At 37.9% G+C, this 9,577-nt stretch overlaps 1 long non-coding RNA gene across 1 annotated transcript; it reads right to left on the reverse strand.

Moving 5' to 3' along the window:
- Window positions 1-1,087: 1,087 nt before the first annotated feature.
- LOC109368283 lies at window positions 1,088-9,557 on the reverse strand. Its single transcript, XR_002116173.2, has 3 exons — window positions 9,242-9,557; window positions 6,724-6,840; window positions 1,088-5,186 (listed from the first exon to the last, which is right to left on the reverse strand). It is a non-coding gene; the product is annotated as an uncharacterized LOC109368283 (long non-coding RNA).
- Window positions 9,558-9,577: the final 20 nt, after the last annotated feature.

The raw sequence follows: 9,577 nt of genomic DNA on the forward strand, positions 1-9,577 counted from the left end.
GTCTCTATAAAAGAACCTTCAGTGGAGGGACAGACTTTCATTTTGTCTAACCTGTTGGTGGAACAGAGTTATGCTCTTGGTTTGACCACATCTGTGCCACATGACAGCTAGCTTTCATTCACACCTCTGGCTAAGATCCTCTTTGGTGAACAAGTTCTTCAGCTGAACTGACTTTATCCAAGGTGGGATGCCAAAGATCTTGTCTTTTTATTAAATTAAGGATTTGATTCTGCATAATCTACAGGAGTTTCATCACTAGCCTAATTTAGATCAAAAGCAGATCCTAATGGTGGTCTGAGAGATCCTGTGATGTTAGTAAATGTTTTGACATTGTACTCTTGTACCAACATCTTCACCCATCATGGCTTCCACCTGCACAGAGACCTGACCAACTTCAGCTCTAATCAAGTTTCAGAAATAAAGCTGATCAAAAGTAAATTACTGGACCAAAATCAGTTTTACTTTATGCTCCATAGAAATTTAACTCAACAAATTGCCCTGAAGCTTTTTTTCAGTTTCACTGTTGCCACCAAGAGCAGTGCATTTGCTTCAGATATCTTCCAGATTCAGAAAATGTTCTGATCAGGTATCTTTTAGTTTCTTTCATTTCTCTTGATGTTGAAGTTATTTCACTAACCTTTATTTATCTTTGCTGTTGAATATACATTTGATTACTAAATTTAAGTGCTTCCGTTTACATGACCTATTTCTTTTGAGCCTTGATGCTGTTGCTTGGATACACTTTCCTCTTCTAAGTAGTTTCATCTTGCTTTTTTCCATGCTTCGGATGATACAAATGAATTGTAATTTAACATTTTTTTTCAGGCTATTAAATATATTTGCTTTGTCTGACATCTTTGTTTCGGGAGAACTTTTGTCTTTGATTGTAATTCTGAGCTGGGAATATCTCTGTGGTTTTATATATAGTATATTCTGTGCAGTATTGAATAGCTTGCTAGTCTTGCTTTTCTTTACAATCAAATGCAAAAAATGACACCATTACACTGAGTAATGGCAAATCACTACATAGCTTGTAGGAATACCAATATGTATAGATAAACAGATGGATATTCAATTCAATTTCCTTTCTGTATTTGTACTGTAGCTGCAAGTTAATTCCTGGAGCATCCTGTACCATTCATCTTTTTGTTTTAATCCTAGATTAGTAAAAATAGATAACAAGAATAAACTAAGCATTTCAATAATAATAATAATCATAGAATTTTAATTTGGGCAAAGGTATTCTTACTCCTATATGCAGTTTTACTGATACCATTTTGAAAAATGTAGAGTAGGGCAGGAAAATGTTGAAGGGAGGGTGACAAGAGACCTTCAGAGGTAGATAATAGTTATGACATACAAAGGGTTTAGAACTCTTACCCTGGAAGAGTAACAGTTGGAAGCAACATAAAAGAAATCCTTAAAGTAATGGATGGCAACAAGAAACAAGTATTCACATATCCTCACAATACAAGAATCAGAGGAATCCCATGAATTGTGTAACAGATGGAAAACAATCAGAAGGAAGAACTTTTCACGGGACAGAAGGAGTGGAGCGTGATACTCTTGGGGACTGAGTAGAGTGTAATATAAAAGTAGGAGTAGGCAGAGCAGTGGAGGTTGTCTACTGGTGGTCTTCAAAGATAGATGACCAGGTGCAATTCTTGACAAGTAATCCTTCAGTCACTGTTTGCTGGAAGTTGAAAAAAATGTATAACAGGATGGTTGAGACTGTTTGCTATAGTTTTGTATGGGTTGCATTCTTATTTATATAATGTGCTGTCTGGCCTGTGCTGCTGCATCTTCATTGTTTCAGAAAGCTGCAGATCTATTACCAGGCTCGTGTTGTTACCTGGAAGCCCTCTGCGGAAGCTTTTGATGCCCAAGGGTGTGTTCATGGTGCTTGGTGATGCCATGGGATCTCTGTGAGTATCAGCTGAAAGGTCACTCTGGGCGGGGGAAGTTCTCCCTGACAGTGCTTCAAGTGCAGAAGGGAGGAAGAACCTATCCCTTATCTAGATGCATCAGAGCTCTTACACACAACCCCATAAATACAAATGCTTATACTCTAGTTACATAAGCTGAACTCAGTGGAGGCAGTACAGATAAATCACATTAAAAATCAGTTACGTATGAGTTATTCAGTGTAAGGAAGAATGGATTCCACATTATATATATATTCAGAATGCTCTCTAGGTACGTTAATCCTTTTCTAAAGTTTTTCTTGATTTTAATATCCAGTATGGAAGAAACTTGAAGAAAGGTCAGCTAAATGCTGATGTATTGTTTCTTCTCATTTTTTACGAAACTATAATTTCTTTACCATTTTTCTTGTTATTCAAATATGTTAAGATGCTATTGAAATTGTCCTGTATCAAATATGCACACTTAAACCAGCAAATACATGTATGTGACTTTTGAAATTAAAATAAAGTGAACTAGCTTTATTATCCACTGCATTCCTCGGAGTTGAATAATCACACATACTGAATAAATCAAAAATTAAATCTAACTACCACATGATAAACAAATAGGAAAACAGCTAACAAAATAGCAATCACAGACCTAGATGACAAATGTTCAGGAAGATAATAATATTTAGAATAATCTGCAAAATCTCCATCAGTCAAAAAAATCATTAAAATAATACTACACAGATGACACTAAACCTTTTTTAACAGCTCTCCATTTTGTTTAATCAACGTTAAATTTTTTACAAACTCATCATGTTGTTTTTCATCATAGATATCACACAACATTACTTTGATCATACAACAAAACTTCAGGAGTATGTTGAGACCTCCTGAAAGACCATTTAACTAATTGAGGCACAGCTGTTGTCTGTCAAAGGCAAAATGCCTCACACTTTTGCATCTTAAAGCACACTTTAAAAATGTCAGATGAAAAGGGATGTGTGTTTGATTACTTTGCTAACTATTAAGGAAAAAAAGATATTGGATAACTCAGTGTTGCACATTATTAATAGCTGCCTAAGCAAGAGATGTGGAAAAGCTAAAAATACTCACAAGATGTTTTTCTTCTATTGAGATGATGCTGATACCTGGAATCTTGTATCATACTGTATTAGCATTGCCAAGTGGATTGTTACCTTCAGTGTGAGGTACTTTAATTACATCATCTTAATATTGCTGCTACTTGCCCTAATTCTGCCCTTAGCAATTTTCCTGCTTTTCAGAAATGTTTCAGAGCCCTGAATATTTTGTATTGGTGTGTTTCAAGTCTAGGTTAGTGTGGGTTTCAAACTACTCCAATAAAGCTCTGAAACCAGATCAGTTCTCAGTGGTTTCAGAGTACACAACCATATTAAGAAAGAATGGTCCCAGACCAGCCTGTTCTACTAGTTGTTGCACAGATCTACGTTTCCAGACACACAGCAGGTCATGCCTATCTGGCATGCAGATAGCCATCTCTCTAAACACAATTGTTACACACCAGTAAAGCAGCCTTTCAGCTCAGTCATTTGTAAATGCTGGAGGGAGTGTCTCGTTTGTGCTACTTGTGTTCTTGCACTGTTATAGTGACTACTTGTGGACACATGAAATAATCTCATTTTAGTCTGGAGAAAGGATTTAAATTCAGACAAGCTAGCTCAGCTAGGACACAGGACCAGCTCTGCTTGATACTCTCACTTGGGTTAGTGACAACATAAGTGAGTGCTGACAGTCACACAGTATTTCACAGCATTTCCAGAATGTCAAGAAGAGCAGGCAAGTTCTGTCACAGTTAAGTGGGATATCGTAGGTACTGTTGCAGGTATGGATTTAAGAAAGGATCCTTTCACATCTCAGCATTAGCTTTTATCACACAGTTTCCTGCTGCAATACTGGAAACCCATGCTAGTAGCATAGCACTGCTTCTACTCCCGGAGACATCAGTCTTATTTGCCTACGAGGAAGAGGCATTCTCTAACAGCCAAGAAATGTAGGTCTTTCTGGAAGCACTGCTGGCCCATCCCACTGTGCATGCTAGCCTAGGTTATGTGACCTTTGAGGGAGTGGGGTCTTGCCACATAGCTCAATACAGTCAGGGTGTGTACCTCCAGTGCGTGGCCCTGTGCAGAAGAAAGAATACTCCATCCACCCCAGCCCTGCAGTAACATATATTGGATTAGGTTCTCATGAGATCTAGGACCTTACATGCAACACCAGTGGGATTGCTGTGACTCACATACAGCTTTAAATACACCCACTTGCACCCAGGCTGGACTAAGAAAGATGCTCTGTACCCAGACACCTGTCTCCCTCGCTAATTCTGAGTTAAACACAGATTCTTGGTTACATAACATAACACCAAAGAAACAATTTTATTTTTCCTAAAAATGAAAGGAAGACAAAACAGAACTTTCATTCTATGAGAGTACACGCCTCTCAATCCCTCAGGAGAAAAAAAATTAAGGGCAGCTCTTGACTTTCACTTTACTTGACATTTGATTTTGAGAATGGAGGATCCTTCTTAATGTATTGTTTTGCCTTAACTTATCTCACTGTTGAAAAAGTATGAAGGAACAGGCCCTCCTGCAGCTCAAAATGGGGCAAGAACTATATTAGTCTCTAGTTATATCTTGACAAACACTAGACATCTGCTTCGGAAGGATTTAAATGAGAACAGAAATAGGATTCATGTTTTCTATCACACTGCATTTCTAATTATTGATGATTTTCACTAAAATAAAGACTTTTTAAAATTAGGTCTGGTACAAGCGTGCTTCAAATCAAATTATAGTATTATGTGCTGCAGAAATAAAAGACAAATTCAATGACCTTGATGATAAAATTTTTCTGAACAGACTTAGCTAAATTTTAAGGAGAGCACTTGATACTAATAATGATAAATTTCTAATCTCCAATAAGGTAGAATTTATGGAAGAAATATCTCCAGTGTTTCTAAATGTATGACTCGAGCAGACAGGTCAGGTTAAACATTTTTTCAGTTTCACCAAGTGCTTAGTGTTCCCCTGAACTGACAGAATTTACCATGTGTCTTTATTAACCCGTGTTATGAAGGTTTGATGACTGGGCCACATGGGACTCAGATGGTGAAAAACTGTAGCAGATTTTGTATTTAGGAAGAAACTAGCTAGATGCGAAAAGCAGATCAGCACATGCAGTCCTTTAACAATAACATACGCACACCTCCTTGTTCTGATACTTCTTTGCTTGCTAGCCCTGCAAGAAAAGATCACAGAATAATTTCTCTTTTGACTCATCCGCTTTAACAGCTAGAATTACTTCAGTAATTGTTCTGCAGTCTTTCACTCATCATTTCAGATAATGCTACTCTTTTCATGAGTTCAGTATTCTGTTCATGGTGTTGATGGTTCCTAAGGGGCCAGGTTCCAATGGTTTGCAAGTTAATTTTGCAAAGGTTGGTGACTAAAATGTCCAGCTTTTTAAAGTAGGGAGTGATTTATTCAAGGCTTGTCATTTTTATTTCGATTTTGGAACCTTGGATGAGTAAATGCCAGTAGGCATCAATGGGGATTATCTGAAAATGAAGAGGAAGCTATGTTTCTGAGTGTGTAAAAATGGTGTGTAAACTAGACTGACATCAGTAGTAATGACAAGCTTGGGTCTTCAGAAATAGGAATGAATGGAAATAGGATATGTGTACTTTAATGGATTTGACTATTTTGCTGTTTTCCGAGTAGTGGTGAGAACAGTCGAGTGAATAGATGTACGAGTCATACTTGCGGACAGCATGTAAGCAGAGAAATGATAGACAGACTTGTAAATATATCATACAATGCAATAGTATATGCTGTACAAAAGGAAAATGGAGCTCAGAGTCTTTAGATTTAAACCTGTTGAACAGCTGTCAAATCTGTGATTGTTTTGACAGAAGCATACCAGTGCTACAGCCCTCGCCTAACTGGATAAGCCAATGCATTTCCCCAGAGAGATCAGTTTATGATGATTTGAAGTATTGGCTATAAAAGCTTACACAACTCATCATTTCACAATCAAGAGCTCCATGAAAGGCCAGTTCCCAACTTATGCTTCAAGGTACTTAAAAGTTAGAGTAACACAGGCTGATACAGTGAAGATGTAGCATATGCTTTTTATCCAGATTCTTTCAGGAGGCTGTCTGTAAGAACATATGAAATATTTTATGAAGCACAATAAAAATCACCATGTGCACCGCTAATGTAGTCTGGAACAGCTGATGATATTACTGCTGTCTGGTTTTGGTTTGCCTGAAAGCCTCAATCTGCAGTTGTTCAACAGCTGAAAAGCAGCTGAATTCAGGCATACAGCGTGAAAGACAACTGAAATGATTAACTTCTGCAGTCCTCCCAGGACCATTCATAATTCAGAGCCCTCTGAGTAGGACTGTAAGGAAATTTATCACCTTTTTACTTTTGGCAAATGCTACTCTGGGAAGGCTTTTACTAAATACTGACTTCCTGAACTTGCCTCTCCCATACCTTGGATAAGCTCTTTCCACTACGATCATAATTTAGCAACTTAAATTATGAGTTAGAATAATTTTCCTTACTAAAACAGCTCATCAGTCAAGGACTTCTCTGAGGCACATCTGGCCTAACAAATACACAAATATGTTCTGCTCAGGTGGAATAAACTTTGAATCTTGATGTCATTTAATTAATTTCCCATCAATTCATATATAAACAATGATTTATATATAATGTAGATTTTTTTACCAGCTTCCTCTGGGTAATAATGTGAGAGCAGTTTCACTTACCTCTTCTAAGGCTTAGGCAGATTTTCCTTTTTTTATGCCATTTCCATTTGGTTTGACAGGACAGGGTTTGTTTGCTTGTTTGTTTGCTCTTTCTTGACCTAGTTTGGGATCAGGTACCTGGCGTAAAATTAGATATCTCTAATCAGCTCGACCCAGCAGAAAATGGAAGAGTTCTATCTTCCTTGTGCTTTGCAGTTTATAGTTGATCAGCCTCATATTGGTCAGTGTTCATGAAACAAAGCTTCCATGCTTTGATGCCAACAATGCTAGGTCTGCCTGAGAACATTTATGTGGCAGTTCCTGGCAGGATGTAAAAATTGTGCCAGATGTGACTTGAAAAACATTTTCCTCCCCATTTGCAGGAAAATACAAACATTGTAATAATATTTATTACACTGTTGGAAAAATCCCATATAATCCCGTGTAATCTGACCAGAAAAAAAAAAAGAACAATTGAAGGTGGGTAAAATGTTACCAAATCTTACTGTAACAAATATGTAAGCTTAATTACAAAAAATGTAATATAATTACCAGTTAACTCTAAACTTTAGAAGTCTCACCATCCATTTTACACTGAAATCAGTATATCATTAGCACGTGACTGAGAAGAATATGTTGCTGTTAATTGCTTCTTGTTCTATAATGCCTATACCCCTAAGTAAAACCAAATCTTAAAAGAATGGTTATTCCTTTGTGCGACTTCAAATAAGAGAAAATATTCATCTCATTTATGTGGCTGTATCAAGTGTGGTTGTCATACCATACATATGTCTATATGTATTTGAATAACAATGTTTGCTGTATGGAAAGTGCTTACCTTATGGCAGCTCTTGGTCTTATCTAGCCTTTGAGCCAATTTAAATCATGAAATTGGAACAAAGCAAAACACAGAAAACTACTTATAGGAGCTGGTAAATTGAATGGACCCAGAGAAGGATCTGATGAGTGCCAGAGTTGGTGCAATTATGGGGCAGAGCCTTAGAGCTGGCAATGAGGGCACAGAGAGAAGAGAATTGTAATGTTGGTACATGGATAAGATCTCATCCTTTCATAGCAGAGTGATGCTGGATGGATGCTGCTAGTCATTGAACTATACTCAAAATGTGAGCATGATTTCAACGAGGTGTAAAAGAGAATTTCATTTCACAGTGAATGGCCTGTTAATTTAGTTAAGTACCGTGGTAGTTAGTAGTCCAGGGGGAAGAGGATAAACCACAGAATAAAAATATGCTCCTGTCTTGAAATGCTGATGGATTCTGTTTTGTCTCTTTTATTTTTTTCTCCTTACTGCGGCTCATCCGTTATACTGTGGCTACAGTCTGCTTTGTGACTGACAGAGGCAGACCATGAAAATGCTATAAGCAGCTAACAATCACAAGACTGGACTACAGCAACAGATGGATGCAAGCTTGGGATTATACTTAGCTATAATTATAGTGCAGTTGACAATTTAGGGTGGGCAAACCTGATCCATCTTTAATTAGCTAATCCTAATGAAAACACTCTAGTCACTGGAACAGAACATACTTGTTACAAAGTAATTTACCTTTTGCTATCATGGTCAGACTGTTTCCACTGTGCCAGCAGTGTGTACTTATGCACATTGCTCTGTAGGCACACCCGCCCTATAATTATAAATTCTATTGTCATTTTGCAAAGGTGAGGTAATGTGGTAACCTTCATCAGTTAGCGAAATGTAAACCTTTGAGAAAGCTCGTAATGTACTGGTGTGAATTCATTGCATAGCAAGAATGTGACACCTAGTGGATAGAAAGCATTTGAGAAATGTGGCTGGACCATCAAGGAATACTGACATTAAATGAGCCTACCAAATGGAACAGCAACTTCGCTATAAGAAACGACAATGATTTTAAATGACTCTATGCACGGGGACAAAATAATTGGGTAATGGAATGTTACTCTGGAAGCTTGAATGTGAGGAAGGCATCAGAGCAGATGTCGGGCCAAGAAAGCCATACAGCTCCTAAAAGACAGAGACCAAATCCCATAGAGACGTTGGAGGATTCTGATGTGATGCACTGGAATTAGATTTCAAACAAAACTCAAGTATAAAGTGAGTCTAAAAATCCCCTTTTGTTAAATGTATGTCCCTGTTATTTCTGCACTATCTTTGCAGGAGGTGAGTTTTCACAGTCAGAGACACTGAATAGTGAATAAACTGTACAATTAGGCCACTGGGAGCCAGACTAGACTGAGATAGTTTGAAAAGTCCAATACATCCTGCCTGAACTACCCAATTCAGGTTTTATCTGTTACTGCCCAGTGCAGCATGTAGTACCTGGATTTCAAGTATTCACAGATCTCTGGTTGCCCAGATGCCCTACTTCCTTACTGCTCCAAGGCTATAATAGAAAAACTCAGTACCAGAAACTGACATTTTGTACAATCCATATTTTTCTCTGTAAAATTTACACATTTTAAATGCAAATGCATTTGCAAATATCTAAAAAATGCATGCTGAATAATAGTCAGATGCTAGAGGAAGGATAAAGCTTACCCCTTGGCAGCTGGTACATGTTGTTGGTCTGTACATCGGCTCTGAATAAACTCTGAATCCGGGGGCTTTGTCCTGCAGTCCCCTTTTCGTAGATAAGTGCAAATGGAGTCAGCATGTGGACAGCAGGTTTGTACTGCTCTCATTTTACCTGATAAACCATTACGAAACTGTGAGGGAATCCTCTTGTACGGTCTCTTAGTGCTTCTCTGCTACAGATAGACGCATTGAAACGGAATTATCAGCACAACTTTAAGTTGCACCAGGGGAGATTCAGGTTGGATATGAGGAAGAATTTTTCTGAGAAAGAGCAGTGAGGCAGTGGCACAGGCTGCCCAG

This window comes from Meleagris gallopavo, chromosome 6 (assembly GCF_000146605.3).
Source record: "Meleagris gallopavo isolate NT-WF06-2002-E0010 breed Aviagen turkey brand Nicholas breeding stock chromosome 6, Turkey_5.1, whole genome shotgun sequence".
Classification (NCBI taxonomy): domain Eukaryota; kingdom Metazoa; phylum Chordata; class Aves; order Galliformes; family Phasianidae; genus Meleagris; species Meleagris gallopavo.